General features: G+C 38.3%; 1 long non-coding RNA gene across 1 annotated transcript in view; it reads left to right on the top strand.

The window, feature by feature from the left end:
• LOC136830815 (uncharacterized) overlaps positions 1–25642 on the top strand; it is a 136740-nt gene that overhangs the window by 70166 nt on the left and 40932 nt on the right. The window lies entirely within an intron of this gene.

Below are 25642 nucleotides of genomic sequence, written 5' to 3'. Positions count from 1 at the left end.
TATTTCCTATCCCCTTCTGTAGCTTCCTTCAAATGAACACCATATTCTTTGGAAGATTGAATTTTAAGTGTGTGGCCTCTGGGGGCTGGTTCCATGAATAGAGTTCATAGTCTGAATAATAATAATAAATAGATAGATACATACATATGAAATCTACTAGTCACTTTTTTACCTGATACGTATGTAATTGTGATAACCACAAAGCCCGCTTAACTTCTAATGTCTTCACACATTTTGGATCCGCTTGTCACTACAAAGCTTAAGGTCCAAATAAAGAATCGGATGAAGAAATTCTGACACCAGGAACAGAATTCGATCCATTATTTTGCTTATCAGAACAAGGTTATATTAACCACCTGCTAGCGACACCAGAATTTTTCATTTGGTTCTTTATTTAGGTCTTGGACTTTGTAGTCACAAACGTATCCAGAAAATATGAAGAAATCAAGAAGTTAAGAGATAATTTTGCTTATAACACACACACACGCACACGCACACACACGCACACACACACACACACACATATATATATATATATATATATATATATATATATATATATATATATATATATATATATATATTATACAAACTAGCTGACCAACCCAGCGCTGCCTGGGAGTCTGGGATAACTCAAAATAACAACCAATAAACTCTCTCTCTCTCTCTCTCTCTCTCTCTCTCTCTCTCTCTCTCTCTCTCTCTCTCTCTTCTTTTTTTTCTGTCACCCCCTTCCAACCCCCACCTCTTTGGTTCAATTGATGTCTTACCCCCACAGTGTTCTTTTCCAGGTAGTAAGTCATATGTATAGAAAGTTAGGTTGAAATTGCTTAATGCGTTCCAGAGTAATTGTGGCACATACGCACACACACTTGCATACATCCATTTATATATATATATATATATATATATATATATATATATATATATATATATATATATATAGGTATATGTATATTTACAATTTTACCTGGGGAAATGGTTATCATGAGCCAGTTATAGACTCTAAATGAATGATTCAGTTACTTACCACAATATTTTTCTAGTATCTGACTGCTGTTGATTCAGGTAATCGTAAAAACAAAGAAAACGGGAATATAACTGAGCTGAGGGCTGTACTCACAAGGCAGTTGTAAGTGAAAATGTCAGGGTAAGTTAAGATTACGTATATTTACATTAAATGAACAATCAGAAGGGGAAATGAACTAATCAGGCAGGTAAGGCCTGAGAGATTGATTAAAACTAGGAGCACTTGAAGGTATATCCGTCACTATGACGATGCTGATAAGGGGTGTTGTGGGCTCACGACAGGCAAGGCACAATCAAGGGAGAATTCCACGGCTAATGATTCCTCTGTAAACGGAGAGATTTACGAATTAAAGGCCAGTAAAGAAACATTAGCGGAGCCAAGCTGGGAGAAGAGAGCGGATCCGGATTGGGATCTCTTGAAGGGAGATTGGGAGCATGCTATGGCACTGGTACTAAGGCAGGGTCAGGCACTAGTATTTGATTTTGAATTTGCTCATCGTTCGGGACAGATGGAACTTGGCACTGCTTAGTGCACTCAAGTGGCACTGGCAGAGATTGTGAATCAAGTGTGGGATCTCTGGGAGGGAGATCTATTTGGTGCCATGGTACTTGCATTGGCACTGGGGCAGGGCCTGGCACCGGAATGGGATCTGGAATCAACTTTAATGGAGGTGGCCACTGCACATTGTATTCCGGTAGCACTGGCATTGGAATGAATGCAGGCATTTGAGGCTTACTCATGCCTAAGAATGATTTGAGGGGTTTTGCCCCCTTGATGGGGACTGGAAGTCCTGTCCCAGGAGGATGTCATAACCCCTAGGAATATAACTCGCTACTGCAAGGTTGCAGATTTTGGGTCTATAAGGTCTTGTGACTCAACTGAATGATAGGGAGTATCATTTTAAATTGATTGATACCCTCAGTTGTGACAAGTTTACGTTGGTTAATGCTAGCTCCATCGGGAACTTTGTCCTTCTTTATGAGGGAAATTTGTGCGCCAGAGTCATCAAATGCCTTGACCTGGTGTGTGGGGTAGCTACCTCGAGGAGGTGTCACACTTATGGAACCCTCGGCTGGACGGCCTAAGGACCTTGGATTTGTAACTGACAAAGCAATGGCTGGAGTAGTTGATTTATTATTATGGCATTTTGCCCATGTGGGTGAGTGGCCATAAACTTTGCAAGCCGTGCAGTAGCCCTGGCTGTAATCTCTTTGTGGCACTGCCCCTGTGGAAGGTGTAGTCTTGTTAGTTGGTAGATTCCCAGGAGGGGGTTTGAAATGCGCCATGGGCGGGGTCTGGGACTTGCTTGGGACTGCTCTGTAGAATGTCTGGCTTTCTTGCAGAACCCACACACGGGTTCCTTATGGGGGTGCCCATTCTTGGGAGGTTGCTGGGAGTTGGTTGAGGCAGGCTAGGAAGGATATAATTTTCGTCCATGGGAACTAAGCTGAGGATCATTCATATCCCAGATGTCAGATGTCAGCCCAATGACAGCACTCAACCACTGACTTAGGTGCCTTGTTGCACAGATGAGTGGTGAGGGCTGGCGGGGCATAATGTAAAAAGTTTGAGGATTTCCTCTGCACTAGCAGCTTTGAGAGATACTAGCCATCGTTTTAAGTCTTGGGTCTTTGTAAAAATCCACTCAGACCAGGTTTGGCCTGACTCTTTGGGCAGATTTCTCCACCTTTTCCTCCAACTGCCGGGAGTTATCTCAAAAGCCTTTATGATGGCTTAGTGGACAATGGTGAGATTTCCTTGATCCTCAGCTTTGAGAGCATTGAATGCAATGGCACCTGTCCCTTCAAAGTGCCTTCCCAGGATCAGATACACTTCTTCAGTAGAGGGCTGATAGGTCCTCAGGACATTTTCAAAATGGCGGAGCCAGGTTTCAGGCTCGGCTTCGTCCCATTTTCTTATGAGGGTGCTCACACTGCTGAGGGTTGAATGTGGAGAGGGCGTTGGTGTGTTGCGCATGCCTTGGGCTGCCATTGCAAGCTGATGAACCCTTTCTTTCTCCCTCTCTTCTCTTTCTTTCTCCTCTGTCTGCCTTTCTTTCTCCTTCTCCTGCCTTTCTGCCTCTTCTCATTTCTCCCAGGCTATTCTTCTGCCTTGGCATCGTCTACTCTCTCTTGGGCCCAATCCTTCAGGGCTAGTCCTGACCGTCCCATGTCTTTTCCAGTGGACATGTAGAACTTGAAGTCCTCATTTTGCTGGGCTCTGGATATCGTTGACAACTTGAGATAATGCTTATGTGGGCATGATCCTTTAGGTTTGTTCAAAGTAGAATGGGGTTTGGTTTTATTTGCGCATGGATAAGGCCGGCTGTAGTGTGAGGGTTAGGGCATTCCGGAGAACTTTGGGTTTGTGCATAAAAAGATGATCAATATGTCTGTGCATAAAAAGATAATCAGTATGTCTGTAAAGACTCAAATTTCAGGATGTCTGAATACTCAAAATTCAGGGTGTCTCAAAAGACTCAGGGTGTCTGAAAAGACTCAAATTTCAGGGTGTCTCGAAAGACTCAGGGTGTCTGAAAAGACCCAAATTTCAGGGTGTCTCAAAAGACTCGGTGTCTGAAAAGACTCAGGTTGTCTGAAAAGACTCAGGGTGTCTCAAAAGACTCAGGGTGTCTCGAAAGACATAATTTGGAATTTATTTCACACATGGTCGTGGCTGGCTATGGCGTGAAGGTAGGGGTTTTGGTTTGGGGAGTGCTTGCCCGTTCCCAAGTTTGGGGTTTTTGGGTTTGCCTCGTAGGACATGATTTGTTTGCAGGGAACTGACCCTTTTTTTTTTTTTTTTTTTTTTTTTTTTTTGTCTTGTAGGATGTGGTTTCGGATTCACGCACAGACTTGGGCGGCTATAGCATGAATCTTAAGGCTTGGTTCAAGGAGCGTTTGCCCGTCCCCAAAATTTTGGGTGTGCCTCGCAGGGTGTGTTTGTAAGCGGGGAACTGGTTTGTTGGATTTCTTGGTTTCCTTGTGATAAGAAATTTTTAGGGGAGCCCCGATACGCCTTAGGTACAGGAACTCAGGGAGTGTCGTAACACTTTTAGAATAATAACCCCAACACAAGGATGTAGGGTAAACCTTAATAAAAAAAAAGGAAATGCTTTGAGAGACACCGGGATACTGGCACTGAGGAGGTAAGGTTTGCATACAGGTGCAAATTGGTGGTTTAGAAACCAGCTGGTTTTAGAAGTACACTTCTACGTATGCTTATAGGAGTGATAAGTTTGTCGCCGAGAGACGGATAAATTATAAAGTTATAGAGTTTGTAAGTTACTCTGATAAATGTGTGCATTTCGCCAACAGTAATAAGAGCCTTTTCCTCCAACCTGATGTAAGTACAAAACTTAATTCTACCATGCATGGGCATTGTTCGCCTAAGTTCATGTGCTTACGAAATTATATTTCCCATCTTAGCCTACCTCATACGTGACCGGAAAAGGGTAATGTTTGTTTGGCTTGATAGCCACATGGGTTTTTTTGCCTGGCTCAGTGACTGACAGTTCAAGGTCGTCTGGTATGCACACCTGGCTCAGAGAACAGTGACTGGTGTGGGGATTTTCCTGAGACAACCGGACACTTATACAAACATATTGTGTTGCTTAAGGCGTATTTAGAGGAACCCAAATATAAAATGTTCTCAGGCTTTACGAAAGTTAGACTGGGAACGACGTGAAAACCATGTGGTTACAGTGAACTTTAAGCAAAACGAAAGCTTAACACACACACACACAAATCAACGACAAAAAAGAGGTTCCTAACGCTTGTGAATGAAATAGTGGGCTATTATTGAATGGAAACATTTTGAATGAAATAGAATTTATTGTGTGCGTTGCTTTAAGAGGAATTCATACAAATGCAAATAGAAGCACGTTTATTTGCTCACATGGCCTGACAAGGTTTTACACCTTTTCTGAGATTTACTCTTATTATAGAGTTGTACATTTGCCTAACGGACACCTAACTGCTGCGAGAGAGAGAGAGAGAGAGAGAGAGAGAGAGAGAGAGAGAGAGAGAGAGAGAGAGAGAGTGAGTGAGTAAAACTCTTAACTCCACCAATACGAAAATTTGCCAGATGACCCACATGGGTTCTAACATGTGCCTAGCTAAAATTCTAAGACGACAAATTGTCTGGATAATACAGGGAGGAAATACATGCACTCTTTCCTTTTTTACAACACTTTGTAATTGTAATTCATTAGCTTGCCTGTATAAAAAACATGTGAGGCCTCATGCAGTAGTTGTCAAAAGTTTGTGTACCAGATACTAACTCTCACTTCTTGATAACTGGGTTGCATGCACGTTTCCGTATTGATATTTTCAGTCACAATTTCACTTCCTGTCCTAAGATAAAATAAAAATATACCACTGTACTCACTGTGTGGAACTCCTTGACTGTGCACTTGTGGATTTTTACGCTAAGGTTTGTTTCTTGCTTTGCATCCAGGCTTAGCTTTGCTTTTTGCTGGTAACTGCAAGTTGCAAGGGCAGGCAAAGGTTCAATCTGCATTGTTGCAGATTTGCGAGATCTAAGGCCAAAAGATCACCATTTTATGATTTTACCTGGGGAAATGGTTAGTATGAGCCAGTTATAGGCTCTAAATTAATGATTTAGTTACTTACCTCAATATTTTTCTAGTATCTGACTGCTGTTGACTCAGGTAATCGTAAAAAACAAAGAAAAGGGGGAATATAACTGAGCTGAGGGCTCTACTCACAAGGCAGTTGTAAGTAAACACATTAGGGTAAGTTAAGATTACATATATTTACATTAAAATGAACAATCAGAAGATGAAATAAACTAAGCAGGCAGGTAAGGCTTGAGAGATTAAATATAATTAGTAGCACTTGAAGGTATATCCGATGCTGTGATGATGCTGATAAGGGGCGTTGTGGGCTCACAATGGGTAAGGCACAATCAAGGAAAAATTCCACGGCTAATGATCCCTCTATAAACGGAGAGATTTATGAATTAATGACCAGTAAGGACACAGTAAAATGTACATAGGACAAGGTGGTGCACGGAGGGTACCAGGGATGCCTTGAACACACGATTTTATGTAACTACTCAAACACTGAACTTTATGTAACACTGCACTAACAAGGCGAGTAAATGTGAAATACTGGCACTTTGAAATGAAATAGGAAGTTTAGTATGAGAATTAAAACAATGTGACTGAATGAAAAGAACCTTTGCAACAGATCACTGTACCTTATAGAAGAGGTGGCTCCAGCGTGGGTAATGGTGGTGGAAGAGTGTTAAAGGGCTTCACTGGTAAGAATACTAAGACCCCCTACAAGATAGGACCACATGGTAGGGGCATGGCACTCTGAAGGTGGAGGGAATGCAAAGGGAGGATGGTGACTTGCTCGCGTCCAGATATGTCTTTCGGGTTAGGTATTATGATGCCTCTGTGCAGATGGAGTTTGTGTCGTTCCTCTATGCGTGTGCATCTCTTGAATCTGGGTCACTGCATGGCGAGTCAGTTCCAGGTGTTTGCCTCTCTCTCTTAATCTGCATCGCTGGCTCTATTCTGCCTTCAGCCAGACTTAATCTCCTCACAGCCTCGTGTTCTGAAACAAAGGCTTCCCACAGTCACATGTTAAAAAAAAAGTGGGAGAGGTAAACAGAGTGCAGTTAAAGTTTTAACGAGGGGCCAATATTCCTTTCACCCTTCCTTGTCAGGCAGTGCTAAGCAATGCACTGTATTTTTACTTCTCAGCTTTGAATTGATCTTTTGGTAGCTTGGATGCTTGGGAAGATGTAGCAATATATATACATACACAAACAATATATATATATATATATATATATATATATATATATATATATATATATATATATATATATATATATATATATATATATATATATATATATATATATATATATATATATATATATATATATATATATATATATATATATATATATATATATATATATATATATATATATATATATATATATATATATATATGTGTGTGTGTGTGTGTATATATATATACTGTAAATATATACACATACAACAGTACTGTATATACTCTTTTATTGCTGTTAAACTTAAAATTCTATTTTATGAGAACAAAGGCCTTGCCTTGGTATGTGCGGTGGATGATTTTGAGTCCAGTGCTGAAGAACCATGCGATAACACTCATTTTACCATCTTCATGCCCACATATTTTCTACCCAAAATTGTACATTGTTCGGCAGAGAACGTTTCCAAGTTTTTTTCCCCCGTTTTTTTTTTTTTTATCTTCTAGCATGAAGTAGCATATTTGGCCAAATAATAGTGTCGCATAATGACATCTGCTTCAATAGCCTGCTCCCCCTCGCTCTCTTTTTTTAATATTGATTTCAGTAATGGTCACTTCAGCGAAAAATCAATAATTTTCTGCTTTTTTAATGGCCACTTTAATAGAAAAGCCACTGGAAGAGATTGCATTTTGGTATCCGCAGAATATTTCATTATCGGAGGTGGTTGTCCCTTGAATAACATAGGTCGCAAGATTAATACATGCTTCCTTCGCAGAAGGGAAAAATGTGTATCGGTTTGATATCAGAAACGCCGTTCCGAAAGGTTTTGCCTCCGCTCCGATAATTAGAAGAGATTGTAATTATATAGCGTGCTTCACCCAAGTGTCTGCTTCGACCTGAAGTTGACTTTGCTATTCCTGCCGTGAAGCAATAATGTAATCTTTACATTCACTGTGAAATGGGAACTAGTCTGTTGTATCACCGGAGAGGAGCACTGCTGTTGTTTGTGTCCAGACTTAAATGCATCTTCCGCGATTATTGATGGAACACGCGAGGCTCTGCGTCTTGCAATTTCCTTCTGTATATGGGAATTATCCCCCTTACTTTGTCATCCTTGAGAACCCTGCTTTTGTTACTCAGCTTCATTTTCTTTTTTGCATGGTGTTCGCGTAGTATTTGCTAAATCGTAAATTCATGCGGGTGCGACAGTAGAATTTGTCGTTTATTTTTTGTGTTTGATGCACCTCGAGAGTTTGACTCACTCGATTCACTTGTGCCATGTGACTCCCAGTTCTCGAGCCCACCGCGCAAATCTTGGAGTATCTTACTTTTTACGTTAATTCGGGGGAAATTTATTAAAATTTTATTTCCTCCATCAATTGCTTTCGCCGTGTCTTCTGTTCTTGGATTTCTCTTTATAGTTTACGGTAGATGAAAATTTATTTGGTGGGCCCGTTAGTATATCCTCTGACTGTGGAAAGAAGCTCAACACTGTCTGTCTGCCTGTTTGTATGTCTTAGAAAATTAATGGCCATTGAGTAATGATGTCACTGAAATTCGGCGAGTTACACTTTTCAGGGTTCCATTTGTGTTCTTTAGCAGTTGGGATCATGGCTTTTTGACAGGTTTGCTTATTAAATTGTATTTTACCTTATCAAACCTGTACTGTTTTCTCCTGGTAAACAAATACTGATTTTTTTATAAGATATATAAGAGAGAAAATGAAAGTGAGCAGTCAACATTCTGTAAATTATTATGAAGGGGCTCAACAGATATTGAAAGGTCTAGTATTTTTGATATTTCATTCTGTGAAGTTATTCTATTATTCTGTGTTTAATGTTTTAACTTTGACCAAAATCACGCACCACCAAAGAATTTTTCTGAGGTTATTAATGCTAGGCTTTGCACTGATAAAGGGAGTTCTGATGCTTTTCAGTTTTACTCGATGTTCGTCCACAGCATTTGTGTTGTGGCTACTTCTCTTCCCTGCTACGTTCTTGAAACTAGGGGTTGTCAAAAATTATGGTTGTCTAGGGTTTCTACGGGGTCCTGAATTAAAAAAAAGTATATGGCAGGACATAAGCAGAAATAAACGAATATATATATATATATATATATATATATATATATATATATATATATATATATATATATATGTATGTGACCTCATACACATATATATATATATATATATATATATATATATATATATATATATATATATATATATATATATATATATATATATATATATATATATATATATATATATATATATATATATATATATATATATATATATATATATATATGTAAAGCAGGAATCTGGATGCTGTGAAAGAATTTAAGTTTGGACGTCACATCCCGAAGCTTGTTGCTGTACCCACCTCCATGTTATATTAAGCGACAGTTTTAATCATTCGAGGAGTCGGCCCCCGTCCAGTCATCCTCGTCTTTGCATAGCATCGTCTTTACCGCTGGACTCTTTTTATGCCGGTAATGGCTGTCTTCGGTTTAACAGATAATTTGCAGTGTCGGAATGAGTTCAAGAAGCTAGTTATTTCCAGGTGGGGAGTGGCTGGTACAATGTCAAGCCACCAGAAAAAAAAAGTAAAGAATTAAATGGAACGTAATAAACTCTCTCTTTAGAGGGCTGGTAGAGAGAGAATAAAATTGTTAAATAACAGAGATATTTCAGAAGTTTTTCTTCATGCTCGAAAATTCATAAGAGGAAAAAGAAATTATGAGCAGAAATAAAAGGAGGTAAAGTCTGTCATTAGAATACTGACACGGAGAGTTAAGCTTGTTATACCAGGGAGGTATTTCAGATTAAATTTGAGATTTAAAAAATTCGTTAGTCCGTAAAATTTTACAAATTTATGTGGCACGTGTAGGCTCTGTTGTCTGTTTCATGAGCATGGTAAGTTTTTTCAGCTTCAGAAATTCTGCTTTTGATTTACAACTCTTATTTTAGTAAATATTTGTAAATTAAAGCCTTATGTAATCATATTTTCCGTTAATAATTATTTACGATAGTACAATTAAAGTTGTACGTCCCCAGTGAAAAAAAACACCCGCGCATCCACGAAGAGAATCTTTGCAGAAATAAAGAATGGAAGACTCCAGTGCTGGAAAATGCACTGGCTTAGATGCTAGCAACAGGTACCACCATTGTTATCATGACTTCATACTCTTGCGAGAAAAAAAGGTCAATCTCGATCCATTACTTCATTAGCCCCTCAAAATTGATTCTATTGACAGAGTGGGGACTCATCAAGAAATCTTCATCAAGACCTGGCAAAGGGCGACAGCAGAGAGGTAGCAGGTGGTAAAACGCTGTCGGCGCTGTCGAAGTAACGTGGATTCATCCGTTACCGAAAAAAAAAAGTTTTTGCTGCTTTTTATGGGGAGGTGAAAAGGGCCTCTTCGGGAGTCTCTCATCACGAGAATAAAAAAAAAGAAGATAAGAATATGAAAGGAAAAACGAAAAGAGCTCTTCACTGGTGGACTGTTATCACAAGTGTAGGAAAATAAGAATAAGAGGCATTGAAAAAATATAGGGGGCATCACTTTCTTCAGCAACTGGCTGGGCAGCGCTGTCCCTCGGGGGACAATACCTTCACAGCTCATGGGGGAGGTTATGGGGGAGGGAAGAAAAAATAATATGCAATCGCTTTATCGTGAAAATGGAAGGGTTAGGAGGAAGGATGAAAGCGGCGTAGGACGGTCTCCGTTTTTGTGGGAATGTTTTGCATACTGAAATCCTTATCAGGGTTTTTGGTGCCGAAGAGGTTTTAGGTAAATATGATGCTCTTGGTGTGCCCTGGATTCGTATACCGTTGTTATTTCTAGTGTGCCTCTTCCGGCAAAAGTAGTGCCATGGATGGGTTAAGACTGCAAGTCTCTACTTCATTTTGCTTCCTTGCATGAAGGCCAGTGGTGAGAAAGGCTTCCCCCGGGATGGGCAACGCCAGGTCTAAACTTATGCTACATGACCTGTGAGCTATGGTTGCTGCAAATAAGAAAGATACATAGTTAGAAACATTAGGTTTTATTATTATTATTATTATTATTAACATCCATACTGATGCAAGTTAATTATTATTATTTAACCTACAAATAGAGGATCATTATAATGGCACGCACTGTATTGTATGGGAGCCTGAGCCTACCATTCTCCCCTCCCCACCATCCCTTTTCCACCACTCCCGCCACCATCCATGGCCAGCGCAGAGGAAATTCCTGTCTGTCAGAAGGGTCAGAGCGAACGTTGTTTCTTCCTTGGCCGAGAGTCGTCAGATGCAGCAGCATCCAGCAGCATCAGCGGGGGGTCATCGGTAAGCTGCGTCGTGAAATGTGAATTACGCATCCTTCTGAAAACAGCCATTACAGGGTCATTACGTTTCCATAATAACCCAATAATTTGTCGACCCGATTGGCCAATTCGAGCCGCCGGCACAGACATCAATACACGACGGCGGACTTGGGTTTGAGAAACGCCGATTGAGCCTTTTGTTCTCTCTCTCTCTCTCTCTCTCTCTCTCTCTCTCTTTAGAATGTTCTTGCTGGCTGCTCTTATTTAGGCTGTATTTATATCACTTGGGGTAAAATTTGTGTTATCTGTTTGTTTTAGAAATGAATAAAGTAGGAAGTAACTGACGTCGCAAAATTCGTATTGAAAATTATCGCGAACTTTGTGGTAATCACTCTCCTTATGTCATTGTTTACAGTATTCTTACGGGATAGTATCAATCAGGTTCTTTACATAGTATGAGAGTAACTTTTTATTTATTTTTTCTTTCATTTTTTAATTTTGCTAATGTCAAAGAAAAACTCCCTAGTCGAAGAACAGTCCATATTAAAAATCATAAGCCGACGCTGTCGGAACCAATGTGTAAAAAAAAAAAAAAGAAAAATCACCAAAGGCTAAAATGAAAGAAGAAAAAAAAAAGATCGCCGAACTATGAAACAAATCTGGCCAGTTCTTGTTGCGAGCGAGCGAGCGCGCCCTGCACCCATCAATCAAGTAATTAATGGCCTTGGGCTCTTAGAGATGCAGAGGACTGATAACACAAGCCAATCTCCAGCCAAATAGATGGGGACGAAATTGCTTCTGTCTGAGTAGATAGAGGGTAACAGTTATTGATACTTGCTCACAGGTGATAACCCAGGGTGAGGGCGAGGCCTTCCTCCCCCCGGGGGGAGGCGGGGATGAGAGAGGAAGAGAGAGAGTGGAGATTCAAGTAGTGCGCTGCTGCTCTAGCTACAGCTGGGGATGCTGCTGCTGCTGCTGCCCTGCCCCGTGGATAACAACAAAACGGGAAGTTTGAGGAGATTCCCTGTGGGAGAGGAGGAGAAGGAGGAAGAGGAGGAGGCTGACTGCCAGGAGGGGCTTAAGGAACTGAATAAACGAAAGAGGGCTGCGGGACGAAAGCCGTGTCGACGGTCGGAGCGCCCAGATGAAAGTGTGTGCGGATGCTGGGGTGGAGAACTAGAACGTCTTCAGCCTAGTTCTTCCTATTTTTTACGGATTGCTCGCACGAGCAAGACTCCGTGTTGGCATAAAGCCAAGTTAATCTGACAAGTGAAACAATCTAATGGCTTTGTTTTTATCTGTTACTCAGAAATTGTAAAATTAAAGTTAAGAGCATATTTCAAGTCTGAACTAGTGATATCATACTGCTTTCTTCATAAAATTCATAAATGGTCAAATTATATGCTGCAAAAAATAGGTTAGTCAGCAAACAGTAGGCTGTCAGTTTGTTTTTTTTTTTTCGCTTATAACGCTCAGGTAACATTTCAAATAAAATTTCCGTATTAGTTCACATTTTACTGCTTTTCCTGCATAATGCCTCTAATGTTGTTCAGGTTTCTGCAAGATTTAGGTGTATACGTTTGTTAACTTCAATGTTCAGTAGGTGCTTGTGGAATTATTTTTCAGTATGAGAATTTATTCAGTATGTATCAACAACATTGTGCAAGTCACCATATATTAGCGTTAATTAATTTTATATATTCCATTCATAAAATAATTGTGATTTTATGTTTCTTATAATGTGATTCATATCTTATAACAAAGTTACATTACACGATAAAAAAAAAACTTTTATTTAAAGTAAAGCTTAGAAGATTTTTTTTAGTTTTGTCGTAAATGTTTTGTGATCTTCATCTTAGATCCCATTTTATAATCAGATTTTTTTGTGGACTTTATTCCTGTAGCAAATTTCCACTATATATAATGGAAATCAATGTTTTTATCACACATGATTGTACAATTGTTTTATGAATGTCGTTGTTTTATGTTGCGTTTTCCAAAGTAATATGCAATAGCGTGTGCATGTGTACATCAGACTTAATTTGTAAGAAGTTTCTTTTTTTTATGAGATCTTTCTTAATTAATAATTACGAAAGGTTAATTATATGAATTAATTTATTATATGAAGTTTGTTGATCCACCAAAATACTACTACTCCCGCAACATTTTGCTAGCAGTTTCGTTTCTTGTGTATTAAAGCTTAGTGCCCTAGAATATGATGATGATTATGATTATTATTATTTATTTTTTTACTGATTTATTTTTTGGGGGGGTCTATCACAGTCATCCTATTCGACTGGGTCGTTTTTATAGGAGTCCATCACTTTTCTCACGTTTCTAGTAGCATACTCTTCTGCATGAGTTCTAGAGCTACTTCGGCACCTAGTTTTCCCAGATTCCTTTTCAGGGATCTTTCGATCGTGCCTAGTGTTCCTATGATTATGGGTACAAGTTCCACTGGCATATCCCATATCCTTCTCATTTTAATTTTATGGTCTTGATACTTATCAATTTTCTCTCTTTCTTTCTCATGTACTCTGGTGTCCCATGGTATTGCGACATCAATGAGTGATACTTACTTTCTTCGTGGTTTTGTCAGTCAGCGTCACTTCTGGCCTTTTGGCATGTATCACCCTATCTGTTCTGATACCATAGTCCCAGAGGATCTTTGCCTGATCGTTTTCAGTCACTCCCTCAGGTTGGTATTTGTACCACTTAGTACTGCAAGCTAGCTGGTGTTTCTTGCACAGGTTCCAGTGGAGGGCTTTTGCTACTGAATCATGCCTCTTTTTGTTCTGGTTCTGTGCAAGCGCCGTACATTCGCTTGCTATGTGGTTTATGGTCTCATCTTTCATATTGCACTTCTTGCATATGGGTGAGATGTTATTCCCATCTATTGTTCTTTGAACATATCTGGTTCTTAGGGCCTGATCTTGTGCCGCTGTTAGCATTCCTTCTATTTCCTTCTTGAGTTCTCCCCTCTGTAGCCATTGCCATGTTTCATCGTTGGCCAGTTCTTTTGTCTGTCTCATGTACTGTCCGCGCATTGGTTTGTTGTGTCATTCCTCTGTTCTGTTTTTCATTCTCTTGTCTCTGTACATTTCTGGGTCTTCGTCTACTTTTATCAGTCCTTCTTCCCATGCACTCCTTAGTCACTCGTCTTCACTGGTTTTCAGATATTGTCCCAGTGCTCTGCTGTCGATGTTGAGACAGTCCACTGTGCTTAGTAGCCCTTTCCCTCCTTCCTTTCGTGTTATGTATAGTCTGTATTTGCTCTTGTGTGTAGTGCTTTGTGTATTGTTGTGTGTTTCCTAGTTTTCTTCGTCCATTCCAGTGCTGCGGAGTTCAGCCTTCGTCCATTCCACTGTTGCGGAGTTCAGCCTTCGTCCACTCCACTACTCCTGCGCTGTATCTGATTACTGGTACTGCCCACGTGTTTATGGCTTTCGTCATGTTTCCGGCGTTGAGTTTTGACTTTAGTATCGCCTTAAGTCTCTGCATATATTCTTTACTGATCGTGTCCTTCATCTATTGGTATTTTATATCCTCTCCTTCTATTATTCCTAGGTATTTGTATCCTGTCTCATCTATGTGTTTGATGCTATTCCCATCTGGTAGCTTTATCCCTTCAGTCCTTGTTACTTTGCCTTTTTGTATTAGTATTGTTATTTATTTGATTTATAATATGACCACTGAGTTACATTTCTGCATTCCGTGAACTCGACTGAAATTTAAAATTAGAGCAAGGTGAAGTTGAAGAAGTTGGACAGCTAGGTGGAAAAAGAGCAAAGAGAACGGATGGAAAGTAAAAGGCGTAAATGATGCAGCTGGTATGTCATGCAGAGGTAAGTCTACCCATTACGGGGCCGACCTTTTACAATTTTTTAAATATTTCTTTAGAACTGAACGTGATCAAGTTTGTACTGTGTGTGATCCAGAGACTTATGCAGAACCTCCCTCCCTTACTTGACGGTTTTCAGTCATTCAGTCGGATTTTTCTTTAGTTTTGGTTACCTCGTAGACATTTCAAATACAGATACCAGTTTTAGCATAGGGTTAGCTACGAACTTTATCTTATAATGATTTTTTTTTTTTGGTAGCAGAATTGGATTTAAATAAATTTTTGGTTAGTCATGGGACGGTTTTGCAGAGAACTGAATTACATGGAAATAAATAAATACACACACACAAACACACACATACGTATATATATATATATATATATATATATATATATATATATATATATATATATATATATATATATATATATATATGCTTAAAAATCACGGTAGATGCATGTGACTTCAGTATGTAAAAGAATACCTCAGGAAATCAGGAAATGACAGGCAGAAGTTCAGTACCAGGTGCTTTCACGTGTTTATTTCCGCATCATGGGGCTACAAGATACGTGAATAAACACGTGAAAGCGCTTGGTGCTGAACTTCTGCCTGTCATTTTCCTGTGGTATTCGCATATATATATATATATATATATATATATATATATATATATATATATATATATATATATATATATATATATATATATATATATATATATAAATGGAAGTTTTCAGTAGGGAATTAACTGTTTTCTCAAACAACAACTTAAACTTCTTAAAAGCAGTCTTTGGGTATGTTTAGTATACTACTAGTAATAGTTAGGTACTTACATCCATATTCTCAAAGGTAGTGGAATAACGGCTTGATTACTAAAACTGGAAGACAGGTCTTAAACCACTGAGCTTGCCTACTTGAAAATGAGCTAATAATCTAAAATAAATAAATAAATAAAAGGCTTGGATAACACAAGCTTCCGAAAGGGCTTTATTAACTTTTTGTAGAACATACGAGTGGCATAAACAAGAGGGCCGTTGAAGCTTATTACTAAAAAAAATAAGAAGGGGGAAGTGGCTTGAATCGCTTTTGGAATACAACAGAACATATGAAAAGAGGTAGTTGGTGTTTCGTTAACTCTGACGATTCAAGTTGAAACAAAGGATAAAAGTGGAGAGATGAATGCAAGTGTTGAAAGCTTGTTTTCCTGTTCATCCCTTCCTTTTCAGGGAAAACGACAAAAAACCTAACGTATCAACGAAGGGTGATCCGTTTCCTCGTGTAGTATATATGGTGGTTTTTCAAAGGCTATGAACACTAATGATCGTTTAGTGACCCTACAGCCACGGAGATCTTCTTCATATACATATCAATTCATGTAGATACCTGTAGAACGTAAAAGTAACTTATTCACCTGAGTTCTGGTGTATTTATTAACTGCGTTCGATTACGTCAAATTCATTAATAATGCATAAATTTTCTATTTTTCTATGGGTTTTAGTGGTGAATTTCTGGTTACAGTGATGAAACATAATAAAACTGTCTTACGCCTGGTGTGTGTCTGGACTGAGTAGATTCCCTCAGTTGTTGTAAATAAAAAAAAATTATTGAGTAACGTAATATGGAATATAAAATTGTCCTATTTACTTGCAGTCTACTGGTGGTTGTTGGATTGCTGTATGCAATTTTCCATCACAAATAGCTTTATGGTGTAAAATTTTGTCATCTGTTGTGTGTTGTATATGCCATGTTTACAGTTGCAGTGGCATGATGGTTTCCGTGAAATAAGCTTTTAGTTTGTATTGAAGTAGAAGAAGCATGTTTAATTATTGCCTATCTTTGCTTAAATGAGCATCTTAAGGCGTTCATCGTTTCTTTGTTTCGCTGTCTTAATAGAAAGTAGAGTGATTTAGTTCATTCACTAATGTATTTCTAGGACACCACAAGTCATTTTAGCTCTAACCTATTCTGTCGTTCATAGTTAAAAAAGGGTATCTTATTCGGTAATGTAGAATTAGTTTAAGGAAAAACGGATTCCTTGATGGAGGTTGTGTGTAAAATCGTCTGGTGTTTCTCGCGGCGTCTCGTTCTCATATATAGGCATTTCATTGTGTGGAAGCCTACTTCCCAAATTAGTGGTTTCAAATTTTCCATGCAAATTTTTAATGATATTAATAACATGCTTATCACAAGTATAAAACCAACGACATTTGTGTGTGCGTCAGGCATCATGGACTATTTGAAGTTCTACTCAAGGTTTCTTTTAGTCTCACATTCATGAAGTTTATCTGACTGTTTTTTGCTTCGGAGTGAACTAAAATCACTTTGATACAGTTTTCTGAAAGGCCTTTCATCAGTATGGCGTCTTTGAACTGGTCTTAATTCCTTTGTATCGTTCTTTGGCGCTGTTATGTTAATAGAGTATTTCCAATGCTAAGCTCGTGGCACAGAGAACGAAAACTGTTCTGTTCAACTGCAGCATTTTCTGCCCTGGGATTTTTATGCCAGAGGAGATATCAGACATTCTGCACTGGCAAATCTTTTTATACTTCAAGTGTTTTATTCAGTGATTCCACCTCTGGAATCATAGAAACATTGGCGATTATTCTCATGTCTCGCTTTCGTGTTTTGAGAGAACACAAAGTTGGCCAAATTCCACATTTCAAAATGGATTGGTGTAAATTTGATTCTGAAACACCCTTGCTTGAAAAGAGCCTTTGGTTTTACAATATTGGAACATCTGCAAAGCCCTTAGGATTTTACATTGCGCGGACAGCAAGAATGAGCCTTAGGTTTTTACAGTGTTCGGAAATTTGAAACGGTCCATTGACTTTCATAGTATTGGAAAATTTGAAAGGAGCTCTGTGTTTTTGTAATATTGGGACCTAAGAAATTACCTAAGGTTTTCATAGTGTTGGGACATTTGTAGAGGGCCCTAGGTTTTGTAATTTTGGGACAATGGAAAAAAATAAAAATTTTAGAAATTTTTGGGCATTTGAAAAATGCCCTAGGTTTTTGCAATGTTGGGACTTTTAAGAGGGCCATTAAGTTTTTCATATTAGGAAATTTATAAGGGAATGAAGGTTTTTAAAATATTGTGGCAGTGGAGAGGCGCCTTAAGTTATTACAGTGCTGGAACATTTGAAAGGGGCCTTTGATTTTGTAACGTTGGTGTACATGTAAAGGGGAATTGAGGTTTTTACAATGTTGGGGCTTTGAAAGGGGCCATAGGTTTTTACAATGTTGGGACATTTGCAAGGGGTCTTAGGTTTTTACAATGTTGGGACATTTTAAAAGAAGCTAAGGTTTTTATAATTTTTTGCAATAGTAGAATTGCGATATTTCGGTTATGGCGCTTTACAGAGTAAAAATACTTTTCGGGCGTAATTATAACAGGAAAAAATGTGAAAGATAATCTAAAAAAGAAGTCCGCAACATTACGTAAGCATTATATAACTCGTAGACTGACACATAAAAGCATTCATATTAAGTTCAGTTACTGTCGGAAAAGAACAAGTAAAAGAGTGATTGTTTTGATAGTTGATTTATCTTGGAATGTGACAACCTACATGACATTTACACTTGTGGATCCCCTTGCACGTCGAGTAAAACTGTCCAGTGCTTTCCACGATCCTGGAATTGAAATGTCATTTTTCAAATAATTATGATAAACTGTATTCTTTTAAAAGTGAAGTAAGAAGGAAAATGAGTGATTGTTTTAACTGAACAGTCTGTGAAATTTAACCCTGATTATGCCCTTTCATCGTGTGTTCTGGTTAACTGCAGGCTCAGAGGATTTCATTCCGGCAATTAGGATTCAATGCTTCACACTATTCAATTTATAAAGAATAAACTTGTAACTTCATTTTTTCTTCACACTCTGCCTTCAAGAAGCATGCTTTCATGACAGTACTTTCTAACAAATGAACGAATTTTTTTGACAAAATTGCTCCTGTTGTGCAGAAAATACTGTGTCCATTAAGTTTTCTTGGTTTGTGTAAGGACGTGTATTCTTGTTTCATAGACATCCGAGAAAGAGGGAGAGAGAGAATCTTGAGAGAATCTTGAAAATAGATATTTTTTTTTCTTGTGTGGGTATATGGATTGGTTGAGCAGTCTTGAAAACAGACATTTTGTTTTTTTCTATGTGTATATATATATATAATATATATATATATATATATATATATATATATATATATATATATATATATATATATATATATATATATATTATATATTTTGATTTTGTGTGTGTGTGTGTGTGTGTGTGTGTGTATTTGTGATAAAGTTAATGGACTACCACTTAATCAAGACTTCACCATGCAGAGCTTCAGCGGATGTGTCATGCATAAAAGAAATGTTCTTTTAATGGTAAGTGATTCACTGGTTGGCTGAAGGACTGAATACAGATACAGACCTCGATAAAGGGATCGTCGTAGAATAGTCTATCACTTTTTCCTCTCTCTCTCTCGAATTCCATTAAACGCCCTAATAAGGATATCAAAAGTGCAAGTGATTAAGTACACCTTTTGTCTTTCTCTCCCTCTATCACACTCTCCGAATGGCGAAGTTCAGGTGGGGGGATTGAGATATTGGATGTGAGAAATAGACGATGGGGGAACCCCCTCCCCCACCCCCTCATTCCCCTTTCTTCCCATGGAAATACGGATGTTATCAGGGCTGGCCATCGCGCGTTCGCCGGCCTCTCTGCGACATGACAGCTACAAATTAGTCCGTCTGGGGAGATGTTGAAGGCGTAATGCCGTCCGCTGATTGGGTCTTGTTGCTGGATGATGTTGACGATACTGTCTGCTGAGCTTCCAAGGCTGCCCGGGCTGGAAATACCAGCCGCCGCACGAACGGATGGTTACAAGCAAATGTGAGGGCTGAGAAAAAGTAATTAGAAATGACAAAAATGAAAATCGTACTAGGTGAGAAAATGTTGATCAAATGACTATGAGTAATGAAGAAAACAGTTTCTGAAATGACAGGTTATGCAATCATCCTCAATGAGAAATTGTTGATAAATCAAATAAGAATGGTGTAGAAAAGGTATTTTAAAACAGAAATGTAGAAAATGAAGGCAATCGTACTAAATGATAAAATACAGGAAAATTAAGAATATAGGTAAAAAGGTATTAAAAATAACTGAAAGGCGGAACGTCTCACAGCAAATAAGAAATGATGAAAATATTATCATAACAAAAAAACATAGAGTAAACTCACAATTAAATTTCAGCGGGGACTTATTCTTCATTTGACGATGCCATGTAATCGGATGTTTCATTTCATGTAATTACCCGTTTCGTGATTCGAGAAAGGAAGACGCGATGCGAGAGAGATTCTTGTGACCGGGTTAATGAAAACCTTACCTTGTTTACGACCAAAAGACAGCAAGAAACCGTCTCGTGGACGGTAAGGATTCCTATTTTTTTTTTTTTTTTACTTGCTTTTTGTGGTTACTTTTATTACCACTCATTACCACAACAATTATGATTGTACATCTCCTGGATGACGGACTCGACTCCTGGAGCTAAGTATGGCTTGATGGTTTTAATAGAGAAAGTAATCTAGATAAGTACAAGGAATTATTTATTACTTGAGCTTAATGAACCTGTAAGTAATGTTCTTCGGATCAGTAAGTAACGTTCTTCATCTCTCTAAAAATAACCCTTCCTCCCCGGCTCTTGGTGAATAGCGCAGATGTAAGTGCCGGAGATCAAGGTTAAATATAAAATTAAAACGATTAAGCTGTAAGGGATGGGAGAATAAGAGAGAGAGAGAGAAGAGAGAGAGAGAGAGAGAGAGAGAGAGAGAGAGAGAGAGAGAGAGTTTAACTGCAAGCTTAAGACTGGCGTTGTAGTATTAAGAACGATAAAATGGAGAGAGAGAGAGAGAGAGAGAGAGAGAGAGAGAGAGAGAGAGAGAGAGAATCCCGATAGGATGCTGAATGTCCCCGTGATAGATACGACCGTCACTCACGTGATAAGCATCTTTGTAAGGCACCATCCATCGTGTCTCTTACTTAAAGGAATCCTTTTGCAGTCAGTATCCTATATCTAGCAGCATCTTGTGTTCCTTCCATTTAGGCGTATTCAGGACGAGAGGATCCTTTCTTTTCAGTCCTTGAATGGTCTTTGAACTTCATCCCTGTTTTTGAGGTTGACGATCGCTCTCGCCTAAATTCATGCCTTTGTTTACCCTCTGATTTTCTAGTTAAGCTACACGTCTCGAGACCGAGCTGAAGGTTTGGTATGTCACGAAAAGAATTAACTTTTCATACAGATCAAAATTTCGTAATTAGTCTGATTGTAATCAGGGATATTATGAGCAGTGTTGTTTTTGGGTTCGTCTAGAGTTGTCTGGATTAGTGAGTTTTTAGATGGATTTTGTGTTGGGCGCGGTATCGTTAGACAAGCGTCTAATTTAGGGATTACTTCCAAACAAATTCATTCCCGTAGGGGGGTAATACCATTAGTGCACCTCACGTGGTGCATTGTAGGTATTACTTAAGGTCCTTTGCAGCGTCCCTTCGGCCCCTAGCTGCAACCCCTTTCATTCTTTTTACAGTACTGTACCTCAGTTCATATTCTCTTTCTTCCATCTGGCTTTCCATCCTCTCTAACAGTTGTGTCTTAGTGCATCTGCGAGGTTTTCCTTTTGTTACACCTTTCAAACCTTCTTACTGTCAATTTCCCTTTCAGCGCTGAATGACCTCATAGGCCCCAGCGCTTGACCATGGCCTAAATTCTATAATCCTACCCATATTCAAACAAATTCATACTCAGTTTTCGAGGTTTGTAATTTCCATGATTACATTTATTCCTTTCCCTGTCTCTTGAAATGTGCTAGAGACCAAATTTTACTGCCTGCACAATTTTTCGTTTTTAATGACACATGAGTCCCTGAAGTTTGTAAATGTTCTAATTTGTCAAGTTTAATAAATTTATATGTGAAGGATTTGAAAAATCTGACCAATAATGCTAAAAATTTTCTTTGTATTGCATTTTTAAAAAGTTAGATTTTGTTAAATTCTCCTCTTAACGCTTTCAGACTTCCATCCTGTCTAATAATGTTGAATTCCGTCTATCATTTTGGCTCCTTCCATTATTGCCGTTAATGATAATTTACCCGAAATATTTCTTCTTTCGCTTTCCAGATCTCTTGTGTTTGATCGCGCTGTTTCCATTTGCCGTATCCTCTTCTCTTAATTTTGATCTGGTGAGCTTATCTGAATAGGGACCCCTCAACAGACGAAGCCTATACCTTGAAGATATGGTTTCTACCTATTTTTCTGCCTCCTTCCCCCTCCAATTCTTCGATGGAAACTTATTGAGTCCCTCACTTCTATCAATATTTTGGGTGATCAGGCTTCTCCAGACCTGTTTGGGGAAATCATTTTTTTTCAAATTGCTAGATCTGCCCCATGAAACTTTGTTGCATTGTATAGATACATGAAATATTTTCTTCGTGCCACTTATTAAGGCTTATGTTGAACTGTTTGAATTATTACTCGCATAGGCACTGTGCTTCATCCTTTGCGTCCCTCCTCAGTAGGACTGAACTTCTGGTAGGTCGTTTGATCACTGATCGTAACTCATCCCTGTAGTGGGCTAGTGTTGTCGTTGCAGTTCACGTGATGCACTATAGGCATTAGTATAGGATGTTTGCACCATCCCTTCGTCCACAAACTGCACCCACTCTTGAGCGTTTACCTTCTTTTCACTATGTAAAAGCACTGAAGGCCCGAAAGTGCCCCAGTGTGTGGCTTTGTAGACGAATTTTAATAAGTTAAATCAATCTCACATCCCATTTCTTTATCCTCCTCCTCTCTGCCGTAAGGTGGCCTCTCTCTCTCTCTCTCTCTCTCTCTCTCTCTCTCTCTCTCTCTCTCTCTCTCTCTCTCTCTCTCTTTCTTTTCAATAGGCATTTTTTCTGTCACTGTTCCTTTGAGCTAAGTGGAAAAGTGGAAAATCCTCCTCCTGTCATTTGAAATCTGTGGTCCTCGAAGATAAACGTTTCAGGGACTGGTGCTTTCCTTATACTACCAAGTTTTCGTGTTTTCTTCCTCCCTCTGGTTTTCATGTCTTGGAATCTTTCTTCCTTTAAGAGGTAAATCTGTTGCTTCCTCGCTCTTTTTTTCATCTCTTTCCCCTTTCTTGTTCTGCTATCATCTATTTTTAATTGTTCTTGTTCTCTGAGGGCCTAGGCTAAAAACTATATTAGGTCACTTGCCTCATTGACCTTTAACTTTGATTGAAAATATGTTTAGTGTAGCAAGATGTGCATGCTCTTTCCTCTGCTGTTCGAGTTCATAGCTAAAAATTTGTTTTTATAAAGAAACTCCATAAACTTCATTTTCCCGTTTCAGTGCTTATTTATTCAGTGTCACCATTATTGTAAATACATGAGAGTATTTTTGTGAGAATCATTGATTTATTCAACAACAATCATTGCTTTTATTTTAATATTGCCTTTGAAGGGTAGAACTCTCAATATTTGCACTCAAGAGTGAAGTAGATTGTCAGGTTTCAAAAGCAGTTTCACGTCTGAAAGAGATAATCTTTATGGGTTATCAAATATTTAATTACCAAGAAAATCTGTTCTTGACTGACTCTCTCTCTCTCTCTCTCTCTCTCTCTCTCTCTCTCTCTCTCTCTCTCTCTCTCTCTCTCTCTCTCTCTCTCTCTCTCTCTCTCTCTAGCACACACACACACACACACTCGTAGCCTGAATTGGTGATCCTACATTACTGCAATGTGCTAGATAATACAATAGTATTCTTTGCTTAGAAAGGGAGAATCATTGACTGTCCATTGCAGTCATACTTGTCATTTATTAGATTGGTTGAACACTTTATCCTTGGGAAAATTATATGTGGAAAGAATGGAAAAAAGACAGCACTAGCATATCAGATTCTGAAGAGAACTACACTTGTAGGGTATATATACTGTACAGTATATATAATACATTTATATATATACACTTGTATACACATATATATATACAGTATATATATATAAAACATGCATATACACTTATATACACACATATATATATATATATATATATATATATATATATATATATATATATCACATCGTCTGAAAAAAAGAAGAGACCAGGGTGTAGGTCCTAACTGGTTTCAACTTTATATCCTAGCCACTGACGAAGGAGTGATACATAGTGTTAGAAATCACAATATATATACTACAGGGACAGTACTAACGAAAGTACAGAACCGTTTGAGACTACGAATCCACCTGTGTATATATATATATATATATATATATATATATATATATATATATATATATATATGTATATACATACATACACACACACATCCACGCACATGTACAGTACCAAAGGGAAATACTGGGCGTAAACCCTGACCGGTTTCTTCTTTATATCCAAGACATTTTCAGAGGAATAATGCACACAAATTTACAGTTTATAAATTGGTAGAAATTTACAGTATATATGCTGGGGTACAGTACTTTTATATAAAAATAAAACCGGTCACTGTTTCAATGACCCTGTGGTGCTTTGGATGTATACATCACGTGTCAGTGTGATTTATATTATATATACATAAGCATATATATATATATATATATATATATATATATATATATATATATATATATATATATATATATATATATATATATATATATATAAATGGATGTGTATGTGTGTGTATGTGCCAAAATAACTGTGAAACCCATCGAGCAATTTCAACCAAACTTGGTATACATATGACTTACTATTTGGAAAAGAATACTGTGCGAGTAAGACATCAGTGGCACCAAAGGGGGCTGTGTGGGAAGGGAGGTTACATATAAAAAATAACAGAAAACAACAGATATTAGTGTCTAATCCATAGTTTTTGAGATTGCTGAGATGAATAGTGACAATCATAATGCCTTTAAGTCCAAGTTCAACCCTGTTAGGAAAGGGGGCTGAGGAGGGGTGGGAAGGGGTAATATATAAAATAACTGAAAATGACAGATATTAGCATCTAATCCATAGTTTTTGAGGTCGCTGAGATGAATAGTGAGACTCCCAGTGGCCTTTAGGTACAAGTTCAGCCCCCATAGGAAGTGGGGTGAGAAGGGGGTGACATGTAAAAATAACCAGAAACAACAGACGTTAGTGTCTAATCCATAGTTTTAGAGGTCGCTGAGGTACATAATGACACTCCCAATGCCCTTTAAGTCAGAGTTCAGCCCCAATAGGAAGGCGGGGTGAGAATGGTTGTGGAGGGGATGACATGTAAAAATAACAGAAAGTGACAGATAATAGTGTCTAATCCATAGTTTTTGAGGTCGCTGAGATGAATAGTGAGACTCCCAATGTTCTTTAAGTCCAAGTTCAGCTCCAGTAGGAAGGGGGTGAGAAGGGGTTGGAAGGGGATGACATGTAAAAATAACAGAACAGGGCAGATATTAGTGTCTAATCCATAGTTTTCAAGGTTGCTGAGATGAACAGTGACACTCTCAATGCCCTTTAGGTCCAAGTTCAGCCCCGATAGGAAGGTGGGGGGTGAGAAGGGGTGGGAAGGTCATGACATAAAAACGACTAAAAACAACAGATATTAGTGTCTAATCCATAGTTTTCGAGGTCGCTAAAATGAATAGTGACATTCCCAATGCCCTTTAAGTATGTATGTATATGTATATA

Source organism: Macrobrachium rosenbergii, chromosome 47 (assembly GCF_040412425.1).
Source record: "Macrobrachium rosenbergii isolate ZJJX-2024 chromosome 47, ASM4041242v1, whole genome shotgun sequence".
In the NCBI taxonomy this organism is placed as follows: domain Eukaryota; kingdom Metazoa; phylum Arthropoda; class Malacostraca; order Decapoda; family Palaemonidae; genus Macrobrachium; species Macrobrachium rosenbergii.
This window is presented reverse-complemented; position numbering and strand designations above follow the sequence as displayed.